This window comes from Thalassophryne amazonica, chromosome 9 (assembly GCF_902500255.1).
Source record: "Thalassophryne amazonica chromosome 9, fThaAma1.1, whole genome shotgun sequence".
Classification (NCBI taxonomy): Eukaryota; Metazoa; Chordata; class Actinopteri; order Batrachoidiformes; family Batrachoididae; genus Thalassophryne; species Thalassophryne amazonica.
Genome location: NC_047111.1, coordinates 28,215,122 through 28,229,749, shown reverse-complemented (window position 1 = coordinate 28,229,749; position 14,628 = coordinate 28,215,122). Strand labels below are relative to the sequence as shown.

General features: G+C 40.2%; 1 protein-coding gene across 6 annotated transcripts in view; it reads right to left on the bottom strand.

Moving 5' to 3' along the window:
• Nucleotides 1-14,628, bottom strand: part of cadm1a (cell adhesion molecule 1a) — a 1,471,967-nt gene that overhangs the window by 475,330 nt on the left and 982,009 nt on the right. The gene's annotated exons all lie outside the window — the stretch shown is intronic.

The following is a 14,628-nucleotide window of genomic DNA, read 5'->3' as shown; positions in this document are numbered from 1 at the left end:
GACCCTCAACAAGCTTTTCTTTCTACAATCATCACCTCCAAATCAAAGGTAAGCTGTGCAATTTCCTCTTTTTCCACTCTGTGTTGTAAATGTGCAGACTTTTCTGATCCATTTGTAATCAGCGTCCGCACTGCAAAAACTATTAAAATATGATGGCAGACGAAATAGTGAAAGCAGAAAAGTGTCAAATCACAGCCTTTTGGCTGTCTGATTTAACAGGTGTACATCAGGCTGTGGCTCCAAGCCTGAGCATAGAGTGAAAAAATAAACAGTCAGGCTTTTAACCACGAAAATGACACTGGTCCCACATGCGAGGGGTTTTAATGTAAATGCAATGCAATCGGACGGGGCATTTTATCCAATGTGAGCGAAAAATCCGTTGTACAAAATCTGTTATATACGGTGTGTATTACATGGAAAACAACACAAAATCTTTGGGACTTTTTTGTCTGTGACTGTGAATATCTGGTTTATACAATAATGGTTTAGGTGAGTTTAACTGTACATGGGATTGAACAATAAATTTACCTTGCAAAGTCACTTCCATCCCACATGGCTGACTTTATTTTCCCAATTTTTTCTTCTGTTCGAATCTGAAGGGAATCTGTACATCTTGAAGCCCTTGTTGTTTATTTATGCATCCAAATGCACAGCAACCCATCATTTTCAGCGAATAAATCAATAAAATAGCTGAATTTACATGCAGACAGATTATCAGCAAACTCTCTTTTGAACCCAAGATGACATGATGAGTCACGTGACTGTTTTTTTTTTAACTCATCATGTCGCCACTCTCTCAATTAAGGCACTCTTGTTTCTATGGTTGGTCTCTGGGCTTTATGTGAGTGTGGGTGTTTCTGTACTTAGTCTGTGCGTGTGTGCGGATTTGTACCCCGTTGCTGCCATTTCCATGTGTTTATGTAATCTCTCCCTTAACTGCATGGTCCTGACATCCCCCTGGTCCCAGGTTCTTCATGTTTTGTATGTCTGCTTGTGAAGCTTCATTATGGGTTAGGTTATTCATGTTGCACACCCCCTCTCACTTTTTGAGTCCTTGTATTTGCATGTGTTCTTTGGTTGATTTTGATTACTGTTTAATTCGTGTTGCAGTTTTGGTTTTTGATCACCATTTTGTTTAGTTGGAGTCTTCTTGTCAGTTTTGTCTTGGCTGCCCTTACTCTTTAGTACCACAGTTGTTTTTGCAGACCTAAACATAAAGGAAACTGCACATGTGGCCCTTTGTTTAATCTGATTGTTCGGGTAGTAGGTTGGATTTGGAGGGCTCTCTGTTGGGACTGTTTACACAGAGACTGCTACCTGCTGCTTTGGACTTGAACTAACAGTCTTTTTCAAGACTTTTTTACTTTTTTACTTTTTAATTTTTTTTAACTTTTTACTGTGCTCCAACGCCTAAGGAAGACCTCTAACGGTCGAAACATCGCGACGGAGCACTTTTATCAGCTAACTTTTATTAGCATTGGCAGGCTAACTAGCTTGCTAACGCTTTCGTTTTTATTTATTTATTTTTTTTATTTTTATTTTATTTTAGCACCGTTGTCATGCGTTGCCTGTGCTGCTTCATGGCCTGTTTGGTGCCTTGATTGGGGCACTCCTTCTGCTGAATCACCTCTGGATTATTTGCACATTATTTACTTTGTGTGTTTTTGGGAATCCGCTAGCTTAGCGTAGCTACTAGCTCTTAGCCGATTTAGCATGGCGGCTTCTCCTGTCTCTCCCGCACTTTTCTGCTCTGGGTGTGAAATGTTTAGTTATTCCTCGGCCTCCTTTAGCAGTAACGGTACTTGTAATAAGTGCAGCTTATTCGTAGCTTTGGAGGCCAGGCTGGGCGAAGTGGAGGCTCGGCTCCGCACCGTGGAAAATTCTACAGCTAGCCAGGCCCCTGTAGTCGGTGCGGACCAAGGTAGCTTAGCCGCCGTTGGTTCCCCCCTGGCAGATCCCGTGCAGTCGGGAAAGCAGGCTGACTGGGTGACTGTGAGGAGGAAGCGTAGCCCTAAACAGAAGCCCCGTGTACACCGTCAACCCGTTCACATCTCTAACCGTTTTTCCCCACTCGACGACACACCCGCCGAGGATCAAACTCTGGTTATTGGCGACTCTGTTTTGAGAAATGTGAAGTTAGCGACACCAGCAACCATTGTCAATTGTCTTCCGGGGGCCAGAGCAGGCAACATCGAAGGACATTTGAAATTGCTGGCTAAGGCTAAGCGTAAATTTGGTAAGATTGTAATTCACGTCGGCAGTAATGACACTCGGTTACGCCAATCGGAGGTCACTAAAATTAACATTAAATCGGTGTGTAACTTTGCAAAAACAATGTCGGACTCTGTTGTTTTCTCTGGGCCCCTCCCCAATCAGACCGGGAGTGACATGTTTAGCCGCATGTTCTCCTTGAATTGCTGGCTGTCTGAGTGGTGTCCAAAAAATGAGGTGGGCTTCATTGATAATTGGCAAAGCTTCTGGGGAAAACCTGGTCTTGTTAGGAGAGACGGCATCCATCCCACTTTAGAGGGAGCAGCTCTCATTTCTAGAAATCTGGCCAATTTTTTTGGATCCTCCAAACTGTGACTATCCAGGGTTGGAACCAGGAGGCAGAGCTGTGGTCTTATACACCTCTCTGCAGCTTCTCTCCCCCTGCCATCCCCTTATTACCCCATCCCCGTAGAGACGGTGCCTGCTCCCAGACCACCAATAACTAGCAAAAATCTATTTAAGCATAAAAATTCAAAAAGAAAAAATAATATAGCACCTTCAATTGCACCACAGACTAAAACAGTTAAATGTGGTCTATTAAACATTAGGTCTCTTTCTTCTAAGTCCCTGTTGGTAAATGATATAATAATTGATCAACGTATTGATTTATTCTGCCTAACAGAAACTTGGTTACAGCAGGATGAATATGTTAGTTTAAATGAGTCAACACCCCCGAGTCACACTAACTGTCAGAATGCTCGTAGCACGGGCCGGGGCGGAGGATTAGCAGCAATCTTCCATTCCAGCTTATTAATTAATCAAAAACCTAGACAGAGCTTTAATTCATTTGAAAGCTTGTCTCTTAGTCTTGTCCATCCAAATTGGAAGTCCCAAAAACCAGTTTTATTTGTTATTATCTATCGTCCACCTGGTCGTTACTGTGAGTTTCTCTGTGAATTTTCAGACCTTTTGTCTGACTTAGTGCTTAGCTCAAATAAGATAATTATAGTGGGCGATTTTAACATCCACACAGATGCTGAGAATGACAGCCTCAACACTGCATTTAATCTATTATTAGACTCTATCGGCTTTGCTCAAAAAGTAAATGAGTCCACCCACCACTTTAATCATATTTTAGATCTTGTTCTGACTTATGGTATGGAAATAGAAGACTTAACAGTATTCCCTGAAAACTCCCTTCTGTCTGATCATTTTTTAATAACATTTACATTTACCCTGATGGACTACCCTGCAGTGGGGAATAAGTTTCATTACACTAGAAGTCTTTCAGAAAGCGCTGTAACTTGGTTTAAGGATATGATTCCTTCTTTATGTTCTCTAATGTCATATACCAACACAGAGCAGAGTAGCTACCTAAACTCTGTAAGGGAGCTAGAGTATCTCGTCAATAGTTTTACATCCTCATTGAAGACAACTTTGGATGCTGTAGCTCCTCTGAAAAAGAGAGCTTTAAATCAGAAGTGTCTGACTCCGTGGTATAACTCACAAACTCGTAGCTTAAAGCAGATAACCCGTAAGTTGGAGAGGAAATGGCGTCTCACTAATTTAGAAGATCTTCACTTAGCCTGGAAAAAGAGTTTGTTGCTCTATAAGAAAGCCCTCCGTGAAGCTAGGACATCTTTCTACTCATCACTAATTGAAGAAAATAAGAACAACCCCAGGTTTCTTTTCAGCACTGTAGCCAGGCTGACAAAGAGTCAGAGCTCTATTGAGCTGAGTATTCCATTAACTTTAACTAGTGATGACTTCATGACTTTCTTTGTTAACAAAATTTTGACTATTAGAGAAAAAATTACTCATAACCATCCCAAAGATGTATCGTTATCTTTGGCTGCTTTCAGTGATGCCGGTATTTGGTTAGACTCTTTCTCTCCGATTGTTCTGCCTGAGTTATTTTCATTAGTTACTTCATCCAAACCATCAACATGCTTATTAGACCCCATTCCTGCCAGGCTGCTCAAGGAAGTCCTACCATTATTTAATGCTTCAATCTTAAATATGATCAATCTATCTTTGTTAGTTGGTTATGTACCACAGGCCTTTAAGGTGGCAGTAATTAAACCATTACTTAAAAAGCCATCACTTGACCCAGCTATCTTAGCTAATTATAGGCCAATCTCCAACCTTCCTTTTCTCTCAAAGATTCTTGAGAGGGTAGTTGTAAAACAGCTAACTGATCACCTGCAGAGGAATGGTCTATTTGAAGAGTTTCAGTCAGGTTTTAGAATTCATCATAGTACAGAAACAGCATTAGTGAAGGTTACAAATGATCTTCTTATGGCTTCGGACAGTGGACTTATCTCTGTGCTTGTTCTGTTGGACCTCAGTGCTGCTTTTGATACTGTTGACCATAAAATTTTATTACAGAGATTAGAGCATGTCATAGGTATTAAAGGCACTGCGCTGCGGTGGTTTGAATCATATTTGTCTAATAGATTACAGTTTGTTCATGTAAATGGGGAATCTTCTTCACAGACTAAAGTTAATTATGGAGTTCCACAAGGTTCTGTGCTAGGACCAATTTTATTCACTTTATACATGCTTCCCTTGGGCAGTATTATTAGACGGTATTGCTTAAATTTTCATTGTTACGCAGATGATACCCAGCTTTATCTATCCATGAAGCCAGAGGATACACACCAATTAGCTAAACTGCAGGATTGTCTTACAGACATAAAGACATGGATGACCTCTAATTTCCTGCTTTTAAACTCAGATAAAACTGAAGTTATTGTACTTGGCCCCACAAATCTTAGAAGCATGGTGTCTAACCAGATCGTTACTCTGGATGGCATTTCCCTGATCTCTAGTAATACTGTGAGAAATCTTGGAGTTATTTTTGATCAGGATATGTCATTCAAAGCGCATATTAAACAAATATGTAGGACTGCCTTTTTGCATTTACGCAATATCTCTAAAATCAGAAAGGTCTTGTCTCAGAGTGATGCTGAAAAACTAATTCATGCATTTATTTCCTCTAGGCTGGACTATTGTAATTCATTATTATCAGGTTGTCCTAAAAGTTCCCTAAAAAGCCTTCAGTTGGTTCAGAATGCTGCAACTAGAGTACTGACGGGGACTAGCAGGAGAGAGCATATCTCACCCGTGTTGGCCTCTCTTCATTGGCTTCCTGTTAATTCTAGAATAGAATTTAAAATTCTTCTTCTTACTTATAAGGTTTCGAATAATCAGGTCCCATCTTATCTTAGGGACCTCGTAGTACCATATTACCCCATTAGAGCGCTTCGCTCTCAGACTGCGGGCTTACTTGTGGTTCCTAGGGTTTGTAAGAGTAGAATGGGAGGCAGAGCCTTCAGCTTTCAGGCTCCTCTCCTGTGGAACCAGCTCCCAATTCAGATCAGGGAGACAGATACCCTCTCTACTTTTAAGATTAGGCTTAAAACTTTCCTTTTCGCTAAGGCTTATAGTTAGGGCTGGATCGGGTGACCCTGGACCATCCCTTGGTTATGTTGCTTTAGACGTAGACTGTGGGGGGTTCCCATGATGCACTGTTTCTTTCTTTTTTGCTCCGTATGCATCACTCTGCATTTAATCATTAGTGATCGATCTCTGCCCCCCTTCTCGGCATGTCTTTTTCCTGGTTCTTTCCCTCAGCCCCAACCAGTCTCAGCAGAAGACTGCCCCTCCCTGAGCCTGGTTCTGCTGGAGGTTTCTTCCTGTTAAAAGGGAGTTTTTCCTTCCCACTGTGGCCAAGTGCTTGCTCATAGGGGGTCGTTTTGACCGTTGGGGTTTTTCATGGTTATTGTATGGCCTTGCCTTGCAATATGGAGCGCCTTGGGGCAACTGTTTGTTGTGATTTGGCACTATATAAGAAAAAAGTTGATTGATTGATTGATTTTATTACTTGATTTTATTACTTGATGTATGTGTCTTTGGTTATGTGTCATATTTCATTTCATTTCATATTAACTGATTTATATCACGCCAAATCACAACAAGGCTGCCTCAAGGCACTTCACACAAGTAAGGTCTAACCTTACCAACCCCCAGAGCAACAGTGGTAAGAAAAACCTCCTTCTGAGGAAGAAACCTCAAGCAGACAAGACTCAAAGGAGTGACCCTCTGGTTGGGCCATGCTACAGACACAAATTATTGTATTACTGTATTATAATTGTAATGTTATTTTTTCAGTTACCTGCAGATGTCTCTGCTTGTGTTTCACTGAATTATCACGTGTTCCTATCTGTTCTGATTACTGCACCTGTTCATTAGTCTGTTTATTTAAGTCTGTCCTTCCTTACTGCTGGTTGCCTGTTGTTTGATGCTGTTTTCTTGTCAGATAGTTTGCTTGTCTTTTTGACAGTCACTCTGTAAGTACTTGTGTTTTTTCCTCCACTTTCTAATCACCTGTGGTTTGATTTTTCCTTCTGTTCATCCACTGCCCTGTATTTTTGGTTGCGACTCTTTTTTTTTTTTTTGGTATTTTTCCATTCCTGCTCATCATGTGTTTGAACTGTTAATTCACCTTTTGATTATTAAACACAGTGTGATTTTTGCAACACTGCTTGTGTCATCGCTGCCTGCATACTGGGGTTTTCATTTTGGACTTAACTCAGATTGTAACACCGATGCATCCATCAACCCCAGAGCATTAAAGAGCATTATTTATATATATATATATATATATATATATATATATATACACAGAAGCAAAGCAGGGGTGGTGGCCAAGTGGTTAATGCACTTGGTTTCAGTGCAGAAGGTTCCGGGTTCAAATCCCACCCCTGCCACATTTCTCCATGTAATGTGGAGTTGCGTCAGGAAGGGCATCCGGCGTAAAACCTGTGCCAATTCAACATGCAGATCCACCTTGGATTTGCTATGGCGACCCCGAGTGCAAACAAGGGAGCAGCTGAAGGGACTTACTTACTACTACTACTACTAATAATAATAATAATTTTACCAACTAAAATGTTTAAGTCAGTATGACTCTGGGACTAATTTTTATTACAGTTCTGCATTACGTTTAATTGATGAGTCAGTGTATGTTTAGGGTTTGTAATGTAGGTAGATCATTTTGACTTGGTCATTTTAAAAGTAGCTCGCAAGCCAAAAAAGTGTGGGCACCCTTGAGCTATATGATTGCGACAGATACATGGTTACTTTAAGAGGTGGGGGCTGATGTGTCGTGTGCTTGTGGGTTTGCACAGAAGCTTGACATTTTTTTTCTTAAATTTGATGTCATTTCAAGGTTAAGACATACAATTACTAAAGGTTTCACATAGTTTTTTTTTTTTTTTGTAGTTCTACTGGGTGGGTATGAACCCCACAGTAGGGTCAGGTGAACAAATTTTCACGTCCTTTGCCCATGGCCAGCCAATCTCCAGAGTGGAACATTTGGCCTTCCATCTCTTTTTGATGATGCCCACCTGTGGACCTGTGGTAGTTTAGCTTACACTGACCAATGTGTACTGATTAATGATGGTGGCCATGAAATGAACTCATGTTGTAGCTCATGGTTACCAAGTTGATGAATGAATAATGTGAAAAGAAACATTTAGTTGCAGGATATGAAAAAGAGATCATTTTCAAAAATGAAACCTGACATTCCAGACTCATGTGCGTTGGTTCTAAAGGAATCCGTGAAGAACCATACCAGATTTACTTGACCTAAAAGCATCAGGAGGGTGCATTTGCTTACCACCAATGTGGCAATCATGCAAATTTAAGCAGTGTAGGAGTTTTGAATAGAGTGCTACTTAGCTGGTGCTGTGCAATGCCGCATCGACTCCCTCATGCTAATTTCAGAACCCTCCAAAATAAAAGCTGCCTTGGCTGATTATGGACATTATATTTGTGCTATCTACAAACATGAACCTGTGAAGTCACACCTACTATATCTTTTATAAGTGCACAAATGAAAGTAGCATATGTCTTTAGAGTGAGAGAGAGAGCGAGCATGTCTTCATCTTAAGGATTCTCTGAAAGGTACCAATATTTTTTTCTGCCACTAGATGTCACAAAAGCTCCACATTTCAGGATTTTCAGGACGAAAGCTAAGCTTCCCTTCTCAGCCACATTTCTCCAAAACCCTCCTTCTTCTCTCCTCCTTCCTCTGCTTCAAGTAGAAGAAATGGCAGTTGGAGAATTTAAACAGGTCTAACGTCTTTCTCTGTATGGGATAAACCAGATGTATGTGAATTTTAGTCTGACCACGTTCTTGGTCAGGTTCTGAATGTGTTTTGTTTTTTTGTTGTTTTTTAGGAATTCCTAGAACGTCACTTCAATAAAATTTAATAGCTATGGGTTGTCAGTACTGCTGTCTCTTTAGAAACATGTGGAGGGGCAACAGTTTTAAAGGGCAGCGCTCACGTGCACTACATGTGCACACACTGAAATCTCACACATGAATGAAGACAGATAGTTGCTTAATTCTCTGCACAAGCTGATATTACACCACTCAAGGTTCACAGAGAAAACACGCTGTGCTGGCTGTTAATATTTAAACTGCAATTTAGAGCACTATCAAAATCCATCAAGCCTCCACCTTCTCTAGCCCATAGTCACATACTTCCAGGTAAAATTAACAAATAAATAAATACATGAATAAATCCACAGCGTCCGAGGACCGAACCAGAAATTACTCCTATCAGTGGTTTTGAAAAGCTGGTGTGTTATCTTGAATGGGTTAATTTTTAAAGTTTTGCACTAAGTCATTTATCATTTATACCTAATTTAATTGTAGCATGAATAATTTAATTATCACAAAGTATGATGAAGTGCAATCCTGTGCTGGAAAGCTATTATATAACATTTGCTAATCACAGAAAGAATATTTCATAAAATGTATGCAATGCAACTGTCAGGCTGAAGTTGAACTATGAAGATTAAAAACCTTAATAACCTCATTTCATTTCAGTATAATACAACATCCCTGTCCTTCATTTGAAAAAAAAAAAGCAGCCTCAGGGAACAACTTGGACATTTTCTCTTGTTAGAAGCTTGGCCAATGCTTTCAGAAGAGCTATGACAACATAGAACACAATATAATTTATAAACGTAATAATCGCTGCTACCGAAAAATACCAGCTTACATTACTGCTGATTTCATTTAGTGGTCATTACAGGTGAAAAGGGTCAAATCCATTACCGCTTCAGTTTCAGGGGTACAAAACATGAATGCCACAGTAAATATTGACAAGTGAGTTCTACTGCTATAAAAACACATACAGTTTGGTAAAGAGGTTTTAAAGTGGTGAGCTGGGGCCAGATCACATGATCTGCAGTCCATATAATGCACGATCAACACAAAATACACAATGGCTGAAAGAATTATGTTCATGCTGCAAAGCAGGACACAGTGTAGATGTAGTGCAGGGCTGACACATTTGTAATTTTCATAGCCAGAGCTCATGTTTGTACTGGTTATTGGTGCGCACCAATTGGTGTGTTGATGTAAAAATGAGGTGTGGTCAGCTGCACTGCCTGACACATTGCTATGATGAGGCAACATAATGTTATTGCATCATAGACCACCTGGTCTCCAGTAAAGCACAGAATCTTCAGATGTGCTCCACATTGGTGGTTTCAAAATGCACGTACACGTTGCTTGTACACATAATAAAATAGAAGTGAACATAACCATTAAACAAAATAAAAGTAAACACTAAACATACATACAAAATTTCACCTTACTTCTTCTTCAGCTCAGGGAGATCTGGTGGATGCGTTTCACTGATGTGATTTGAGACACTTTGAGACAGTTTGTCAGAAATCTTACTTGTGACCATTTTGTCAATTCCATTGCATCAGTTTTGCTAATTCTTTTATCCAAAGTGATGAACAAATTAACGGACAGGTTCCTGGCACACTGTGACTCTTAAAGGGGATCATAGATGAAGCTCTTATTGGTTTATTGAATGTTATGCCCAAATTAAGCAAATAATTTCAACACGTTTACACCTTAAATTATATTGACACTGCTCATCTTTTAAATCGAAAACAGCCCGAATGCACTTGCACTATGTGTTGAAGCTTGCGCTGCAGAAATCATCAATCTAGACCTTTAGAATTCTAAACTCTACAACATATTTCTTTCTTGTTTTTAAGTTTTAACGTGTGTTCTGCCTCCTACACTGTTCAATGCTTGCATGGATTGGATGTTGGGGAGTGTTGTGAAAAACCAGTGACTTGAGTTCTTTTGTTGGCAAGGAAAAGTTTACTGATCTTAACTTTGTGGACGATGCAGTGATCTTTGCAGAGTCAATGGATGCTGTGATTGCAGCACTTGAGAAACTGAATGATGAATCAGAGTGGCTGGGTTTGAGATTGTCCTGGATCAAGACTAAGATTCAGACTTTTCATGATTTCCTGGACTCAGCCATCAGAACTGTATCTGTATGCAGTGAAGAAGCTGAATTTGTAGAGACATTCATTTATCTCAGCAGTGATAGACACATCTCTGGGTCCTAAGCCTTTGAGAATGAGAAGCACTGGGAAGACCTTATGGAATCATGAGGTCACTGAACAGAGGTGTTTGGTGATACTGATATCTCTGCAGGAGAACAAATGTCCAAGTCTTTAGGGTCTTGGCGCTACATTGTCTTGTTTGTATGGTTGTGAGACTTGGATGCTAACCAGTGACCTAAGGCATTGACTGGATGTCTTTGGTAGTGTCTTCAAAGGATCCTTGGGTACCACTGGAATGACTTTGAATCAAAGGAGCAGTTAATGAGATACTAAGATGAGGAGTATCACTTACATTGTGAGGGAACATCAGCTATAACATTTTGGACATGTGGCCCATTTCTATGTGCATGATCCAGCATGTAAGTCCCTGAGTGCTGAGGACCCCAGTGTCTGGAGAAGGCTAATGCAACAGTTATGTTTCACATGGCTCTGGCAGGTAGATGGTTATTTTAGAGATATGGGAATGGGAATGTCTGCTATCCAGGACCCGGGTCAGTTCCATGGTGTTGTGGATGTGGCAAAGCACGGCACCAATGCATGCTATCAGACTTGACTCGACTTGATGTAACATTGAACATTTTCACCTTCCCTGTATTCATTTGTCAGCTGTGTGGTGTTAGGGTCTTATAACAGTTTTTCCCCCTTAAGGTTAGTATTGAAGTTAATTTGCATTATTACATCTGTGGACAGACATGAGCCATCAGTAACAATGACAAATGGTTCACAAGCATCAGAAAAGCCTGAACCGATCTGGAAGAATTCATGTAAGAAGAAGGCTGTGTCCTAATTCAGGGGCTGCATCCGTCTAAGCCTGTGTCCAATAAATAAGTGGCCTTCTGAGACAGCAGAGGTCGGAGCAACCATTCTGAAATGAGACAGTCCAGCAAACAGAGTACTTTGCAACAGCATCATTCGCTATTGGCATCCCCTACCCTCTGTTGCCGGCATCCTTGACAGCTATCCATGACAATCTAATGCAGTGGGCATAACCCATTGTTTAGTAATCATTTTAAGTACTTATTTACACTTAGAAACATTCTGGATTTATAATTTCCTCCGCCAAGGAGGTTATGTTTTCAGTGGCGTCCGTTTGTTTGTTGGTTGGTTTGTTAGCAGGATTACTCAAAAAATCCTCAACGGGTTCCAATGAAATTTTTACCAGGGACGTATCTTGGCCTAACTTAGAAGTCATTAAATGTTGGTAATGATGCAGAACACGATCCGGATCCAGTAATTTTTTTAAGGAGTCATTATCATTGCAGGATAGGGCCATTTTCAACATTTTTACATCTAACTTCATGTGGACAGGTCACAAAGGCTGAACAAAAATGAATTTACGACACAGCAATTTAGCATTTAATTCTCCTCATTAAATAAACTTATTAGAAAAAAAAAACTTGTGTAGTTCATTCAGTTTCTCTTTATAAATACATTTGCTGAAGATCTAAGGGTTTAACCCTCTGGGGCCGATGCCGTTGTATACAACAGTTGAGACGGTCTGTCTTGACTCTTGTCCCTCAAGAAGAATTTCTTCTTGACAAGAGTCTTCTCTACAAGGGTCAAGACAGAAGTCAGACCACCAGAGCAAGAATTTTAGCTGAGGAAGCTTCTGCAATTTGAAGCGAAACGTCCTCACGTCAAGCAACCCAGTCCAGTCGAAGATTCAAGCTTCTCTACTATGGAAACCAACTGGACAACTGAGAGCCTACACAGAAATGTTTACTGATCTTGACTGTTCAGACAATGTTATAATCTTTTATAAGCTGAATGAGGAATCGGACTGTCTGTGTTTATGGTGGTCCTGGATCAATGCTAAAATGACTTCCTGGCCTCAACCATCAGAAGTGTATCTGCATGTGGTGAAAGTGTTAAACTTGTAGAGACATTAATTGATCTCAGCAGTGACATTCATGTCCGCGGGTCCTCAGCCTTTACGATCAAGACACACCTGACAAGAGCTTGTGGATTCATGAGGTTGCAAGATGGAGGTGAGCATAAAGTCTTTAGGGTCCTGGTGCTACTTGTCTTGCTGAATGGTTGTGAGACTTGGATGTCTTGAGTACTAGGTCTCTTCTGAGGTTCCTTGGGTACTATTGAAATGACTTTGTATCAAACAAGCAATTACTTACGGAAACCAAGATAAGGAGCATCACTTGCACTGTGAAGGAGCATCAGCTTTGACATTTTGGTCATGCGTTGTGTTTCTCTATGCAACGTCAGCAATTTAAACCTGTTTAACATAGGGCTATTCTCAGTTTTGGCAGATTGCTCCTGTTTGTTTGTTCATATCCATATTTTAACACAGTTCTGTAAAGAGAGGGTACCAAGAGTGGATTAAATATCACCAAGATCCGGCTCTGCCTTTTTTAATATTCTCATCACAAAGATCAGGTGCCTTCCTCGTTTGCTGGATGTAATAATGTCGCTGACTGATTGATGCACTCTCTGAGTGCTCCTTGAGTTGAATTATTTCACCATATGAATGCTTTAGAAGTATTACATTCTTCCTTCTTTTGTTAAATGGACACATTTGTGGTACTGTGATGAGGGCAGAAGGAAAACTGCAGAAGCAAACTGGACTTTCAGACAGCTCTCCTTAAAGAACGCGCTGCATCTTCAGCTCTCACATAGATACGTTGAGACTGCTGTGCATCCGGTTGAAAACAACTGACACTGCAAAAGCAAAGTCACATCATGTGGATTGGAAATCTGCTTGGTGCAGTGGGAGATGACCTTGCCACGGTGGGCTGAGTACATATTCTGTGGGAAAGCTGATAGAGCTTCAGTAGCCTGGGAAATTGAACCTGTGTCATAAAAGCAAAGAATACAAGATGACAAGCAAACAGTGCATGAGGAGCTTGTTTGTCATTAATCTGAGCATTGTGTGTGTGTGAGTAACTGTGTGTTGCAGTTTGCAGAGTCTCACAGTGATAAGACTCCTTGTGTTTAACCGCTGCGTCTCCCAGTCCACCTCCATCCTCTTACATCCACACACTATTGATCGGCACACAGAGCAAAGTGTGCAAATACACAGGGAAGGAGAAGTCTTTTCTGCACTCTGACCTTTGACAACCACAAAGACTTTGCTCTCTCTCCAGCCTTTTCAAAAGTGTTCCCTCAAGTCTGAAAGAAATACTTTTAGCACTCCTGTACTCTAGTGCAGTCAAAGTGATACGTTTTGTGTGTGTTTGGGTGCTTTATTTCCTATCTGTACTTGTTTTTGCAGATTGCAGATATTCCAGGTCAGAAAAAAAGCCTTCTCACAAAGATTCATCCTATATATAGACCCTGAGGCCCATTGGTTCTGGTGCTTATCTGCACATACAAATTCTGAGCTTTTGAGGATTACATATGGGGTACCCCAGGGTTCAGTCCTTGGGCCATTGCTGTTTCTTTTGTACGTTAATGGTATATGTTTGGTTTCCAAGTATGCAAGTTGTATTTTGTTTGCTGATGATACGACTGTTTTTTGTCGTGGGGATCATTTGGGACAGCTCCTGGACACAATGGAGAATGAATTACATAAATTTAAACAGTGGTTCGATTCAAACAAATTATTGCTCCATTTTGGTAAAACTAAGTGTATCATATTTGATAATAAGTCCAGAAACTTAAGCAGAAATTTATCATTACATGATATTGAAATGGTAACAAATACACCATTTCTTGGTATTTATATTGATGATAAATTAAGCTGGAAAACGCATATTAACAATGTTAAATCTAAAATGTCAAAAGTCTTTGCAATTCTGCATAAAGCACAATAATTCCTCTCCCTACATTCTTTGGCCATTTTGTATCATACATTACTTGTTCCATATATGACATATTGTGTTGATGTTTGGGGAAACACATATAGAACTAATACTAATCCAGTATTTCTATTGCAAAAGAAAGCTATAAGAATTATCAGTAATAAGCCATATCGTGAGCCAACAAATCTGTTATCTGCTGGTTTGCAAATTT